This window comes from Lygodium microphyllum, chromosome 2 (genome assembly GCF_053477565.2).
Source record: "Lygodium microphyllum isolate KBCC chromosome 2, Lygodium_microphyllum_v1.1.10, whole genome shotgun sequence".
In the NCBI taxonomy this organism is placed as follows: domain Eukaryota; kingdom Viridiplantae; phylum Streptophyta; class Polypodiopsida; order Schizaeales; family Lygodiaceae; genus Lygodium; species Lygodium microphyllum.
The window spans coordinates 16,329,285-16,345,590 of NC_141136.1; positions in this window are offsets into that span (position 1 = coordinate 16,329,285).

Here is a 16,306-nt window from a genome sequence, read left to right on the forward strand (position 1 = left end):
GCAACGGATAGTTGTCCCTCTTGGTGGCAGTGTTTACCTTTTTGTAATTGACGCACACTCAGATTTTTCCATTCTTCTTCATCATGATGACTATGGGCGATACCTAGTCTGTGTGCTCAATTTCATAAATGAATCCTGCTCTCATCAGCTTATCAATCTCTTCCTTGACAACATGAGCATGTTTTGGATTCATAGGGTACGATCATTGCTTGACCAGTATTGCGTCTAGCGTCATGGGCAGAGTCGAATCCCCCGCCTTCGCTAGAAGAGGTGGTCTCCCCTGGTGGGCGCAGTTCAGATGGTGATTCAGTTCTAAATACTGATGTCATTCCTGGCTAGGCTAGTCCTGCTTGCTCAAGGTCTATGGCTCCTACGTGTTCCAACCAGGCGCGGTCACATTCCACACACATGACTCCTCTCTCCATCCTGAAGATACTCTTTTTCTGCGGCTTGGAGTCTGCTCGTATTTGCTCTATTTCTTGTCCTTCAGTGTCGTATTCCACGGTATCTACCTCACCCTCACTTTCATCACTGAAGGATTGGCAGTCTTCGTATTCATCGTTAGAATTTCCTTCATCAAACTGCTCGTCGTCTCCTAGGACTCAGTCTATCTCTAGTTGTTGGTCAGGCACCAAGGCCCAGTTATACATGAGGTTTAAGTCATGCACTCTGGTCCATTGCCACTTGGATTCACCTAAGAGATCTTGGAGTGGTTTGAGATTTGCAGCTGGATTCCCAGCTAGCTTATCCGATAGATATTCCAGTACCTCCTGGAGTTCCCTTTCGTTGGCTGGGACGTGGGAGTTGATGGGCTTCGGTTTTCCATAAAGGCTTCGTGCCATCATGCAGACTGTTACGGAGGGTGTGTTGTTAGCCTTGCCGATTGTTTTGATGGCTTGCTCATATGCCTCGTGATCAGAGAACGACAGGTCGATTGTAGCAAGGACATGCATCCAATCCCGCTCGTCCTCTGTGCCCTTGAGCATAGCAAAGATGGCATCTAAGTCGACTGGTGAGGTCTTCCAGGTATCCATCTCTACTCTCACGGCGTCCGTCCTATTGCCAAGGAAGATTAAGCCGTTATCCTAATCTTCGATGACTCTAGCGTTAAGCATCCAGGGGCGGCCTAATAGGATATCGTAGTCTACTCCCTTCATGACTATGAAGTCAATGGAGAACTGGACATCTGCGATCTTCACTGGCCAATTTTTAAGCACCCCGAATGGCTTGACTCTCATACCGTTTGCTAGTGTGACACTAAACCTAGTAGTCTCAATAGGTGGGTTTCCCCATGTCTGAAGCACTGCGTGGCTAAGCATACTAACCCTGGCCCCCGTGTCTACGATTCCCTTCCTTGTTGTATCGCCTAGAGCTAAGACCGGTAAGATTGCATGCATCTCGGAGCCTTCCCAGAAAGCATTGATGTGCAAGGATTTAGGCATAGAGTGTAACGTCAAACTCGGTATTTTCGTTTCTGCCTCATGGTCGTGAGGGTCTGTCATGACCTGCTCTTGTGACCCTTCAACCCATTGCTTAAGATCTTGCCAAAGGGTGGGGTGCTGCCTAAGCAGCTCTCCCAGGCTAAGTGTTACAGGGGTAGTTACCAACGTGGTTAGGAGATCGTTGGGTGTTCGTCTCTCTCCTAACCTAGATTGTCCTGGCTAGTGGTAATGACTGAACCATGGCCCTTAGCAGCGCCGAGGCTTGGCCTTAGCAGCACCACTTGTGGTGCAGTTGCTTCTCTTGACTTTGGTTGTGGGAGCGAGGTTGGCGTACTTATGCTGGAGAGATCATCGATCCCGTCCTCTATGATGGGCTCAGCGTCTTTTAGATGTTCTTGGGCTTCCTTCACCCATTCTTTCACCTTTTCTATGGCCTCTAATTGTCGCTTCAAGTGCGAGTATTCCGCTACCTTAGCGCTTCTCTTTTCGGCCGTCTTAGGGGCTGACGTCTCTGCTTCTGCATTAGAGATCTTCTTTCCAACGGCGGGCAGAGTTGTAGCACTCTCCGTTTTTAGTGCGATTTTAGCTTTTGACTTCCTCCTCCGCTGTCTACAGCTCTTCTTCCCTATCGAGGCTGCATCGAGATTGCTAGGTCCTGGCAGAGAGATGCCAGTCTGCTTTGTTTGGGCACGGGTCATGACCCGAAATGGGATAGGCGTGGCCTCCCCTTCGTGGTTCTCGACACCAAATAGCCCCAATGGGACAAATGGCTCATTGGCTGAGCTAGATGATGGCTTTCGCCTTGGGCAATCAATGAAGAGATGGGTGATTCCGCACTCAGCACACCTTTGGTCGGCCTTGTCTCTGTTTTGCTGCTCCCTTTCAAGGCAGTGTGATGAGACATGACCTGGGTGGCCACAAGTTCAATAGGTGATTGGATCCTGCGTCTGCCCTCCTAAGCCTTTACCTTCGTCCTCTTCCTAACGCCATCACCGGTACAGGACGATAATCCATGAGGACAGTGTTGCCCTCGTCGTCATGCGAAATGTAAGGGCATATGTAAGCTTCCTCCTCAGTTGGTTCTTCCACATAGTGGATAGGAGCGTCACTCGGTGGGTGGGTTACGTAAGGACCAGGTGGCCTAGTAATGCCTATAGGATTTATTTCCATCCTAGGAACAGCTGGCTTAATGTCATTAGGCGCAGGGAGGGCCAATGGGGCTCCCCTTTCGAAAAATGACTGTGGTATATTCACTAAGTAAGGCTGGCCGTATGGTTGTGAGTATGGAAGTCTCCTTGGCACTCTACAATGCGCGACGTCATGACCAAACCTATCACAGTTAGCGCAAGGTCTTGACCTAGGGTCTTGACACTCGACCGGCACGTGGTTTCCGCCACAGTACACTCATTGGACGTGTGGGCGCGTTGGTCGTCTCAACATGTCTTGCAACTTGGCTAGTTCCATCCTAACGTCGGCCAAGTCTTGGTTCGTTTCAGTGGTTTTCCCTTTATCGTGGGATGATGGGGCTGATCGCTCACTCGAGGCTGACGCTCTCTATGAGCTTCACGAGTTTGTCTCCTCTAGGTTCGCGCTTCTGGAGCTCCGTTCCTTCAGCTGATCATCAACTCGGATGGCTTCCTCAAGGACCCTGGCTAGCGCGTCTCACTGCAAGCTCGAGTTGCCTACCAAAGCCTTGTATAGCTCCTCGTTCTGAATCCTGCTGATGAATACAGTGGATACTGCTCTTTCAGTCGGTCGCTCTCCAGTAGGGATTCTCTTGAAGAGAATCCGCACATGGGTCACATAATTGCGAATGTCCTCCTTCTCTTTCTGCTTGACGTTCATCAAGCGTACTAGTAGATTATTGGAGTACCCGAGCTCGGCAAATCTCTTACTGAAGAGATCCTTGAGGCCATCGAAGTTGGCTCGCTCTGCGTTATCTAAGCTCGTATACCACGTCCTACCCTTGTCGCCCAATGAACACTTGAGAGCGTTGAGTCAGGTCGTTGAGGCCATTGGCTTTGCAAACTTGCTCGAACTGCTCAACAAAGCTATATGGATCGTCATGGGTTTGGTACTTATCGAGTTGCTTGGCAACAATAGGGATTTAGCCTGGCTCTTTGAGCCCTGGTTTGCTCCTAATCTTGCGAGCAGCGATGTTGCTAGAGCCGTGGCACTTTGCTCTACAACCATGTTATCGAGCAGCCGCTTCATGAGAAGCTCACTCAGCGTTAAGTCTCCTTCTAGTGCTCTCATGGTCCGTTCGATTTCTGCCAGCCAAGTTCAGTACCCGCTGCACCTCTCGCAAATCCATGCCTTGCCTGTGGTTCCTAGCCTGCTGATCCCTATTGTACTTAGCCATGCTTTGCGGGCCAGCTTTCTCTCCTCTTCTAGATCTGCGAGATGATAGCGTCTGTTGTCCTACCGCGGTGCTCGTACCAAGCATGAGCGTCGTAACTGCTGAACAGCATCTAGAAAGGCTTCTAAGTCGAATTCCTCGTTAGATCTGCGGTCTGAGCTTTCTTCTGCCATTGTCGAGTTGTCGTGCTCCACCGAGCTATCGATCAGGTTCAGTAGACTTGTCAGATCCACTTCATTGGCATCCCTTGCTTGGTCCTACTTTTGCGTGTTGATGGTTTGTCTATGTATTGGGTTCTTTCCTATTGGTGGGTTCCTTGAGTGGTTTATAAGGGTGAGTTCCTTCAGTTATTTAATACAATCCTCAATTTATGGCCACTCAATGTGTCTTTCCTTGTGCACTTGTGCTCAATCAAGCTTTCAGTTTCCTTAAGTGTACTTCAAGTGTGAAAATTCAGGGTGAGTGTAGCAACCAATTCCTAGACGTCTTATGCACTCTCGCGTTGTTTTGGGCCGAATAGGCTTGTTGGTCAATTTTCTGGCCATCTTGTCAGGATTTAGGGTTTCTCTAAGATGTTGCCTCGTTCGTTTTTGGTCCAATCAGGCCTTACAACTCAACAATTCGCGTCTAAGCCTCCGGGTCTCGCAACTGCCCACTTCTAGCTGCTAAGCAGCGGCGCCCTATGATTCTGCCTATTCCATGTGCTAGAATCAAGTTCTGAGCGCCCTACGGGCTTTCTACAGTTTGAGCTGCTGAGTTCTGGCTGGGCCGGGTCAAATTTTTGAAAATCTGGTAAAAATCTACACTCGGCCCAACTGGTCCGAATTGCAGGGTCCGAGTGGGTTACTCGGACGGGTCGAGGCGCATGGGCCGAGGGCCGAATTTGGGACTTGGACAGGGTGGACTCGGATGGAGCGGCTTGGACGGATTGGCTCGGACGGGAGCCGAGTGGTTGATTCGGACAAGGTTACTCGGGCGGGCCGAGGGCCGAATTTGTCCATGGTTCGAATGATAGACTCGGACGGGCCGATTAGGGTTTTGGTGAGATGGGCTGAATGGCAAGGGGCCGAGGGCCAATTTTGGGACTCGGCCTAGAAGTGGTCGTTCGGATGGGCCGAGCGCGGCGCACGTAAATAACACAAACTCGATTTCGATCGTTTCTCGTGCTTCACTCGATCATACCATGCATAACCCTCCAGATCCTACCTAAGGGAGTACGAGAAGGGATTCATATACCTAGATGGAGTGGCGAGCTCATCGTTGGTGCGATCGAATTGAATAGACCGGTAGCTCTCTCTCTCTCTCTCTCTCTCACTGAAATGGTTGCAAATGAGTGCTTCCTTGGCCTCTTGGCTCTTATACCCCTTCCCAGGTATGGTGTTGATGCCCCTAATCACTCACTTGCCGATCTTAAGTATCGCAAGCGAGCTTTTTGCCATTTTTGCACTTTTTTTTTGCCATGTTTTGCAACAGTAAACCCTACCCTTCTCCAGTGCGATTTCCTAATCCTATCCTACTCTAAATGCAACAAGAATCGAAAGCAAAATACTGAAGTGATTTCTCCATGTTTCCTAATCATCAAACAAACAAAATAACCCAAAATACTTACTTGTTTTGAAGATCAAAAACACCCAAACTTCCTACCTATCTCAAGCTCCGGTTCGGGGATGAATCCCTTACTTTGATGCTCGATATGAGGCACGCAAGTGCTCAAGCTTGAATCCGTTGGTCCCGGCAGCGGAACCAAAATGTGGGAGCTTTCGCTCAACCGCCAAGGCCCACGGACCGCTTATTGTTTCAAGTGTTCCAAGCGAGCTCTAATGGCTATCTCTCATCTAGCCAATGCGCCATTGATCCTACGAGTGTAGTGAGCTTACCTTAGTGCCGATATGAGTTGCCTCCTCTCTCCCACACACCGGTAGCTCCACGATCCTAGATGCTAGCTCAAGCATCCTCAAGCCTTCTCCACCTCCAAGCTCCATCCTTCATAGCCGTGCGCACAAGAAGAGAGAAGGGAAGAGAAGAAGAGAAGAGGAGATGGTGAAGAGCTTCACCCTCTTGATCCCTCACTCTCACGCACACTCACTCCCTCACATCTCACACTCCCTCTCTCAAGAGCATACACAAGCAAGAAGGTGAGAAGGAGAGAAGAAGAAGAAGACTCATTTTGCCACACACCAAAGAATGATCTCTTATTCACTTTTTGAACTTTATATATACAAACCCTAAAATCCCATGGGCACCCATCCCTTTTTTACATGACCGGCCATTGTGGCAAGGTCCTTTTTCCATTTTCCTCTTTTAGCCTTGTGCCTCTAGCCTACACCCATCTAATATTTTACAATTGGCATAGGAGGGAGCCTGGCGCTCTTTTACAAGAATTTTTCGAGTTTTTTGAGGCGCCTTTTCTTTTAAGGTTGCGCTTTTTGCCCCGGTTCATCTTTAGAGGCCGCCTGCATGTCTTTGCTCTTTTTCCATCTTCCTTTTACTTTTTCCTCCATTTTTCGCCATCTTGACTTGGGGTTAACACTTAGCTTTGTTAGGTGGATTGTGGCTTTGAGAATGATCCTACCATCCCTCATTCTCTTCCTAGTAATGGTGTTGATTTTTAGCACAACAACTTAAGGAAGTAAAGAGAAGGAGTTGGCATCATTTCTCTAGAACTAAGAGCTAGGGAAAAGGGGTAGAGGTCCATCTCTTGGCACTTGATCATTACAAGGAAGGAAGAAGGAGGCTTTATGTGCCTAATATGGGTTAAAAAGAGCTTAGAAAGCACACACATTGTTGTTTGTACTCTACAAGCAAGTGGATCATAGACAACCATGGGTTATGCTCATCAAAGCATGGCTAGCAAGGGCGGAAACAAAAAAAGCTAGACCCAGAAGACTCAATTGGCTAGATGTTCTTTGCTCAAGGCAATGAATCACAATTCTAAATTTGTCAATGGCATAAAGGTTGCTAGTTGCATGCCAAGTGGTTTGGTGCACAAGGATTGGAGAGGAGGCTCCTCATTGTTCCAAGTTATGTGTTGGTGCATTAAGCATGCCTTCAATCCTCCTTATATTTTTCCAATGGAAGAAAGCTTGCAATTAGTTAAGGAAATCACTACAAAATGAAAATTTCATTGGCATGGTGTGTGGGATTCACAATCACTAAAGTTAATTGACATTGAGTGCAGCAAGTATTTATCAAGAAATAGCAAGACTAGCCTTCGACATAAGTGGAGGCCAATATCTAGATACATGGCTTGTGTGTCAAGACTCCTGCTATGGAAGCACAAAAGGAGAAGAAGAGTACTTTAAGAAGGACTAGAGCATATTGATAAAGTTGTAGCTTCTTGGAGAAAATGGTATCCCTAATCCAAGAAGAGGACATGTAAAAGAAGAATCATGTGTGTATGGAGAGCTACCCGCTCTTACAAAGTCAAACTAGTGCTTTGGACTATGGTAATGAATAAGCTTCCTATAACATTGTAGATTGGGAAGGTAATGGGAGTGTCCCCAATGTGCATGCTCTATAAGAGGGAAGAGGAGAATGTGTCTCATGTACTATGGAGATATAGGCAAACCAAAATAGTTTGCAGACAGGTTTGGAATGGGTCAAAAAGATTGCAATTGATGAAAGAATAAACATCAAGTTGGTACTTTTTGTGGGGAGAGGGGAAAGCTAGACGATGAAACAAATTTAGGTATGGAATGTATTAATGTATTATATTGAAAAGCGATCTATGTATCTTCGTGCATGTCATTTCAACTAGTTCATTTACTTTATGTGCATAGAAACAAAAATCAATTAATGCATGTCGCCTCCATGTTCAAACAAGTGTTGCAACCAATAAAAGCTAATATTGTATATGCTTTAGAAGGATATCTAGTATCATCTCAAGTGAATGGCAAGTTTGTAATAAGATTCACATTCTTTGGAAGTAAGATTGCACCATTATGAGCTAGTATATCATTGTTGATGTTCAAGGGTTCAATTTTTCATAAAACTTATCTCCTTAAGCATGAGTACGAATGACATGCCAGAATTGTAGGCTATAAATGTTATCATAATTGTCAACCACAAGCTAGATATACACCACCCCTTTGATGGCGGAAGTTGGTAGACCCTTTCTTGCTCTTAATAACTCTTTTATGTGATTAGCAATAGTGTCATGAGCATCAATGTTAGAGCTTCCACTTATGGGGGACTTGGGTTGAACAATATATTATGTTCTCATTCATCTCTACAAAATTCAATGCTTGTGGCTCCAATCTTTAATAGGAAGTAAGGAAGTCATCATAGCAAAATCATTCCAATATTAGATATTGGACTTTTTGGAATGCACAAATTTGTGGGTTTGTTCCATACATCGAGCCCAACAAAATGCACACAACTTGTTCAAGGATTGATGTACTGCTTTGACTCGAAAAGTGAGGGTCTTTAGACACAATGTGCTCACTTGCCATTTTCTAGTTTTGGCTTGATAGGAGGTGCTTGTAATTTCAAGAAAAACATCTAATCATGTAGCTCAAACAATGGTATCATGAAATGTTAATAAGAGTCCCCACATAATAAGAGCCTCTTCCCCCATGGGTGGGAGTGGAACCATAAAAATGAGCACTCCAGATGCAAAATTGTCCCACCTCAACATTTTCTTTGCAAGGGTAGCATTTGACACGCATTGGAGAAAGCCTAATGGATTCTAAAAAAGCAATCCCCACTAAAGGTATAGAAATGTTAGAGTAAACTAGAATACTTGTGGGGTCCTTTTAGCTTGATGTGGGATGGGACGAGGCTTTATGTAAACCCACTCTTACATCTAATTGTGGGTGTAGCTACATTTAACATATTGCAGATAAATAGGGAATCCCTAAGTCATGCTGCTTGCCATCTTGATCAAGCATACTCACCAACCGATGCACTTCAACACTTCAACAATTGTGTTATGGTGAACAAGCTAGTTGTTGCTAAACTCAAATAGTTTCTAGCTTGTCTTTGTGGATTGAGTTGAAAGAAGTGCTATCCTCACATTGCAAGTGACCTCATTTACATGGCCATGGGACGCAATCACTTCCATCATGCAAACAATAGTAGTGACGAAGATAAGTTGCCTTAAAGAAGTAAACTTAAAAAGCGCAGGTTGTCGAAGTTGTAGCAATTGTTGTTGGCCATTACGAACAACGTCTAGTTTGCTTGTGAGAGGGATGAACTATAAATGTAGTGAGTCTAAACGTCCAATTTCTTTGTAAGCTTTGAAAGACTTATGTCACATGGTATTAGTAGGGATGTTGGAATGGTGGTAAATGTGTGTGATTCTTAGCCAGAACTATGTGCAATGTTTCACAAAAGCAAGAGGGGAACGAAGCACTACAAACACGCATGAATTTGAAAGGATTTCAAAGTTTGTGAATTGATGATGCTGTTTTATTGGTGCAACCAGCCCTCTTAATCTTGACCATTTTCCACACTCGCCCGTGATGCCGCATGGGACAGGGTTCTAAGTTGGTGGGCCATCCAACCGAAACAATGGTAATTTTGTGAGTAATTTTGTGCATGGAACACTTATGGCTGGAGCTATGGCGAGAGAGAGAGAGAGAGAGAGAGAGAGAGAGAGAGAGAGAGAGAGAGAGAGAGAGAGAGAGAGAGAGAGAGAGAGAGAGATCAAACTGTCACTAAAAGAATAAAGAATAAAGTGATGGTGACGGGGGTCCGCCACCTGCAGTGTGCAGTGGCGGTGACTGTCAATGTAGTAATACACGGGCGGCTAGGCAGAGCCGCCTTTATCCCCAACATAACAACATGCACTAGGACAGAATCGCGTAAGCTCATAAAAAGAAATGATGTAGCTCGAGAGTTGAGCTGATCCCATCAAGCAACACGATTCATTGTTGATTTGACGGTAATATTCTCCACTGGACGGGGTATGGGATGAGGAATAAACTCCCAAAAAGGAAGGTGTTGAGAATACACTCCACCTTACATGACCACAAAGAATAGTTGGAACAATCCAAGCAGTCCTCTTTGGACAAAGAATAAATCACGAACACTTGTAGAAAGGGCGCCATTGAGGGCATCGTAAGACCATGGTGTCGGGTCTTGTGAGAAACATGGATGGAGGGAAGAGGAGATGGATCCTGTACAAACATGCTCGGTGACCTCCGTTGATCTTTGTGCAAACTAGTACAATAATCTCTCCGTCTCTTAGAGGAATGATGAAAGGCCTCATCCTTTGAGTCATCAAAGAGCTGAAAAATTGGTTATGAGACATCTTCGAGAATGTGCAATCTGTCACAACTCTATAGAAACAGAATTTGTATCCTTTTTCATTAATTTGTCTATATAATGATTTATTAAATTTATTTCCTTTGCACTAATTAGATATAAAGAAAAGTGCATTGGAGCTGGCCACTGATGAGTGGTCACAGGTTATGGTGGACCCACGCGGTGGGTTAGAGAAAAGATAGTTCACACTTCCACCTATATGGCCGATTGGGCGCCTGTGACCAGAACTCACGCATATCAGGGTTAGACTCGCACACAGAAAAGATTGATGCCTTGAAGTGTGGGCTAGATCCACCAGAACAGATAGTTACAATCAACAAGATCGCATGATCATGAAATACTTGTATAATGTGCATGTGTGGGCTGAAAGCTTGAAATGCACATTTCTTTGCATAGGAAAGTCACATGAAGATTTTGATACCGTTTTTGCGATGTACACGGAAAAAGCTTTCACATGACACCCATATTGGGGGGGTCCCTAAATTTTAGGAGATCCCTAAATTTTAGGAGGTCCCCAAATTTTAGGAGCCTCGAATTAGCCTAAAAATGCTAGTCCTAAAAAATAGGGATGTCATTCTAAAAATAGTAAGTTCTGTACTCTGACTGTGCTTACTAAATTTGGTTGTTTCTATTCTTGACAGTATTCAGCCCAAAAAGGAAGGCCATAGAGAAGAGACAAGTGTCAAGACACTTGTCACACAAGTTTCCAAGTGTCCCACCACTTGTCACATCTCATGACATGTGGCTGGACACTTGTTTTGTGCTACTCCACTTTCCCCTTTTGTACTAGCTCTTCCCTCTCCTATAAATAAGAGCTCGTTTTTCTTCATTCAGCATCATTTTTCTTTGCTGTAAACTCATGTACAGGACCCCCAGATAGCCAGAAACTGGCCCCATCCATCCCCATCATCATTCCCCATTTCTCCATTATCAAATTCCTCCATATTCCCTCTTCTATCACTGCTATTTTACAGGACAACAAGCTTGTAAATTCATTACAGCACCTCTTTCTCAAGCTCTTTCTTCCATTTTAGCAACAAGAAGCAAGCCCTATCCATGTACTACTATTCAACGATGGAGAAAGGCTGATTTCCCCCCTTTCTTCTCTCATACTGTAAAGAAATCAATTCTTATCATTGCATAATAGATAATGCATGTGTGTTTGTACATCTTTGCATGATCTTGTGCGAGTGAGAATTACTTCTCCTCACTCTCAGGTTAATTGTAACTGAGCTCTTCCCTAAGGGACTTGGGTTGAGCATAAATACATTCCTTCAGGGGGGGGTTGCCCATCTTCAACCCTCAATCTTGTCTCCATTACTTTTACATTTTCATGGCTGTAATTTTGTGAGTAATTTTCATTTTCAGCTTAAGTGTTCATTCTCTTTTATATTAAATCTCGAAAACAAGCGAATGTCATAGTTGTTAAGCATACTGCGTTGTTCGGGGTGTTTACAATGGTATCAGAGCATACTACGTTGTTCGGGGCGTTTACATAGGACCAGAACCAAAGGGAACCCATTACTGAAGATCCCCCAGAAGTTGAAGAAACAGAGCAACTCTTGGAACCTGAATAGATTTTGTTTCACAAGGATCGAACCACGAGAAGTGGCTTTGTGACATGAAAATTCTTACTAAAATTCAAGAATCTACCCACAACAGATGCACAGTGGGTAGATGAAAAATTCATGAAGGATTACCCAAACATTCTTCAGCCATATCAAGAAGCTTTTCAGCTAAGGACAGTTGAATAAAAGCCAGAGGGCTGTCACAACTCTATAGAAATAGAAATTGTATCTTTTTTCATTAATTTGTCTATATAATGATTTATTAAATTTATTTCCTTTATACTAATTAGATATAAAGAAAAGTGCATTGGAGCAGGCCACTGATGAGTGGTCACAGGTTATGGTGGACCCACGCGGTGGGTTAGAGAAAATATATAGTTCACACTTCCACCTATATGGCCGATTGGGCGCCTGTGACCAGAACTCACGCATATCAGGGTTAGACTCGCACACAGAAAAGATTGATGCCTTGAAGTGTGGGCTAGATCCACCAGAACATATAGTTACAATCAACAAGATGGCATGAACAGGAAATGCTTGTATAATGTGCATGTGTGGGCTGAAAGCTTGAAATGCACATTTCTTTGCATAGGAAAGTCACATGAAGATTTTGATACCGTTTTTGCGATGTACACGGAAAAAGCTTTCACATGACACCCATATTGGGGGGGGGTCCCTAAATTTTAGGAGATCCCTAAATTTTAGGAGGTCCCTAAATTTTAGGAGCCTCGAATTAGTCTAAAAATGCTAGTCCTAAAAAATAGGGATGCCATTCTAAAAATAGTAAGTTCTGTACTCTGATTGTGCTTACTAAATTTGGTTGTTTCTATTCTTGACAGTATTCAGCCCAAAAAGGAAGGCCATAGAGCAGAGACAAGTGTCAAGACACTTGTCACACAAGTTTCCAAGTGTCCCACCACTTGTCACATCTCATGACATGTGGCTGGACACTTGTCTTGTGCTACTCCACTTTCCCCTTTTGTACTAGCTCTTCCTTCTCCTATAAATAAGAGCTCGTTTTTCTTCATTCAGCATCATTTTTCTTTGCTGTAAACTCATGTATAGCACCCCCAGATAGCCAGAAACTGGCCCCATCCATCCCCATCATCATTCCCCACTTCTCCATTATCAAATTCCTCCATATTTCCTCTTCTATCATTGCTGTTTTACAGGACAACAAGCTTGTAAATTCATTACAGCACCTCTTTCTCAAGCTCTTTCTTCCATTTTAGCAACAAGAAGCAAGCCCTATCCATGTACTACTATTCAACGATGGAGAAAGGCTGATTTCCCCTCTTTCTTCTCTCATACTGTAAAGAAATCAATTCTTATCATTGCATAATAGATAATGCATGTGTGTTTGTACATCTTTGCATGATCTTGTGAGAGTGAGAATTACTTCTCCTCACTCTCAGGTTGATTGTAACTGAGCTCTTCCCTAAGGGACTTGGATTGAGCAGAAATACATTCCTTCGGGGGGGGGGGGGGGGGGGTTGCCTATCTTCAACCCTCAATCTTGTCTCCATTACTTTTACATTTTCATGGCTGTAATTTTGTGAGTAATTTTCATTTTCAGCTTAAGTGTTCATTCTCTTTTATATTAAATCTCGAAAACAAGCGAATATCATAATTGTTAAGCATACTACGTTGTTCGGGGCGTTTACACAATCACCCAGAAAAGTTGCATTTGGTTGTCAATAGCAAGGGCACAGGAGGAAATCAGCTACAATCGGTGTGTAGATATGTTGCGTGAGGTAAATGTGTTGTCGCATATTGCAAGAGAGTGCTAGGAGAAAACTTGTCACTTGGAGGAGAAAACTTGCATTTGTGGTTAAAAAGCTGCTTACTGATGGGAAAAACATGTCATCTACAGTTTGAAGGCTGTTTCCAAGGCTGAAAGCTGGTCGCCTCAAGCAGAGGAGGGTGCATGTGCAGCAAACACAAGGATATGACTTGCATTTTGAAGGTTGGCTCAATTGTGTTGCACTTTAGGCAATGATACCATGTGAGAGTGCGCAATGGAAGAAGGAACACAAACTCACTGAGAAGGGAAGAGAGAAGAAAGAAAAAAATTGGTACAGATTGAAAATGAATGCTGAGGGGAGGAGTGATTAGTCCTTGCATGCAACCCCGAGCGTTAGTGAGGGCACTGAATTAGGCTGATGAAGATGGCAGCACCAAAGTCGGAGAGTGTTGGAGAAGAAGTGTGTACAACTTGCAGAAGAATGTGTAGGCCAAGTGGGGGGTGGGTGCTATATATAGCAAGGAACCACCAAATCTGGCCGACTGGTAAAATAGGCCAAAAATATTATGGACTTGTTATTAAAATGCCTACAGCTGGAATAAATGGAGTCCAATTGCACAATACAATGGGGACAATGATGATATAGCATATTGAGCAATCGTGGAGCAAACAAACACTGGCAAGGGGTGGAAACAAAGTGACAGACTGAGGGAATGCACTGTAAATGTGTCTAAAATAGAAGAAATGCACACTAAACTGCCAAAGCTCCCATGTCTGCGTTAGACTCAGACCAAGGCTCATAGGTAGGAGATGACCAAGTATGACAAACATAATTGCTAATAGGAAGTCGCCCTTGTAGCTGCAAAGACACCTCATGCTCAAGTAACATTGAAGACATATGTGTAAAACCATAGTTACCAGGAACGGGGAATGGGAGCGAGAATGGGAATGGGATCCCTCGGAACAGGGGGAAACGCCCAAAGTTAGGGAATGGGAATGGAGGAAACCACACACACACACACACACACACACACACACACACACACACACACATATATATATATATATATATATATATATATATATATATATATATATATATAGATAGATAGATAGATAGATAGATAGAGAGAGAGTCAACACTTAAGTCTTAGAATCTAGAGAGAGATCATATCAACCATAATTTGTGAAATTAGAGACATAATAAGCAATGGATTGTCGCATTCATGATTCAACATTGTAATCAACAATGTTGCTTAAGTCCAACAAGTGTGCATTGCAAAGACACAAAATATGCACTAAACTTTAAAGTCTAAAGATCCAAGTTACAAGAACTCCAATTTCCAAGTCAATACTCTAAAGTTCCAAAAGGCTAATCGGTAAGTGCTCTGATCCATGGAAGATGGCTCCACTGTGCCTGAATGCTCATCCTGCTGAACAACATTCAGCCCATCACCATCACCATCACCATCATCATCATCATCATCATCATCATCATTGTCATCTTTTTCCCAACGTATAAAAGAATCAGCCTTTGCAATTGATGTACGAGCTAGCAAGCAAAGATTGGAGTTTACATAAACTAGGTCATTCGTCTTCATTGTATCAAGACGATTTCTCTTCTTTGAGTGAATGTGATTGAATGAGCTCCATAGTTGCTCTAAACAAGAAGAACTAATTGTTTCGCTAAGAATACGAATAGCCAAACTCTGCACTGGAGCTTCTGCCCCGTATTCCTCCCACCATAAAACAACCCCAATATTTGTCCTGTGCTCTAGTACATCCTTTGTACCAAACATCCCTAATGTTTTGCTGATAGACAGAGAGTTGATTTTTAATTTTGCGTTGCATTTCACGGCTAGTATAAAGCCTTGTAAGCAATGTGTTCCAAGCCTTGACCACCTCAAGGTCTCTTTCTTGCATCTTTCCTTGAAATTCAGGATCAAGCACATATGCTGCAGCATGCATAGGAGATTCATACTCATTCCATTTGCTGATGCATAACTCCTTGATCTGCTCATACTTGTTGTGCATTTGGTTTCAAACTCTTCAACCTCTCAATCATGCAATCCATACCTTCATAGATCTTCCCAATGGATGGATCCATGCCATTTGCAAGCCTTAACATGTGCATAATAGGATCAACCATTTGGTTGGTGCGATTCACCTCATCCCAAAAATCTCTATCAGAGACATATGCATTATGTAACACAACAGTAGTAGTGGCAGCCCCTGTTCAATTTTCATTCTCATCACTAGCAAATAGCTCCCTAATTGCATCTTTGCAATAGTGCAATCAACCAAGCATAAGAAAGTTATATGCAAATTGTGTATCCGAGTATTTGAGAAGTTCTTTGTCACTTCTCTTGCAAAACTCAGCATGCAAGTACTGATGATTACATATGAATGTGATAATCTTATTGCCTTTTGCAACAAGAGATACAATCCATGGCAAGTCCCCAATATCCTTCAACAAGTTATTCAAGCAATGCGCCATGCATGGACTAAAGGTGATATGTGGATACATTGCCATTAAAATGTTTCTTGCTACCCTGTTTATAGGTTCACCATGTGCCACAAACTGCACTACATTTTCTGCACCAACAACCTGCACTGCCTTGCACCACATGGATGCCAATACATCTACACTCTTTCTAGTCTTTGAAGCATCATGACTACCAATGAAGTATACATCCCCACAAGAATATGCAACAACACCGTGTATGAACCTATGGCATGCGTCACTCCATCCATCTGCTATCAATGTCACTCCATTTCTTGCCCATCGATTGCGAATATTTGCTGTTGCAATCTCTATGGCTGCTTTCTCCTTCTGAAGCAATGTAGTCCTGATAGTTTTTGATGAAGGGGGCTTATATGTGGGTCCATACTTTGCAATCTTTGTCACCATATTTAAAAAATAAGG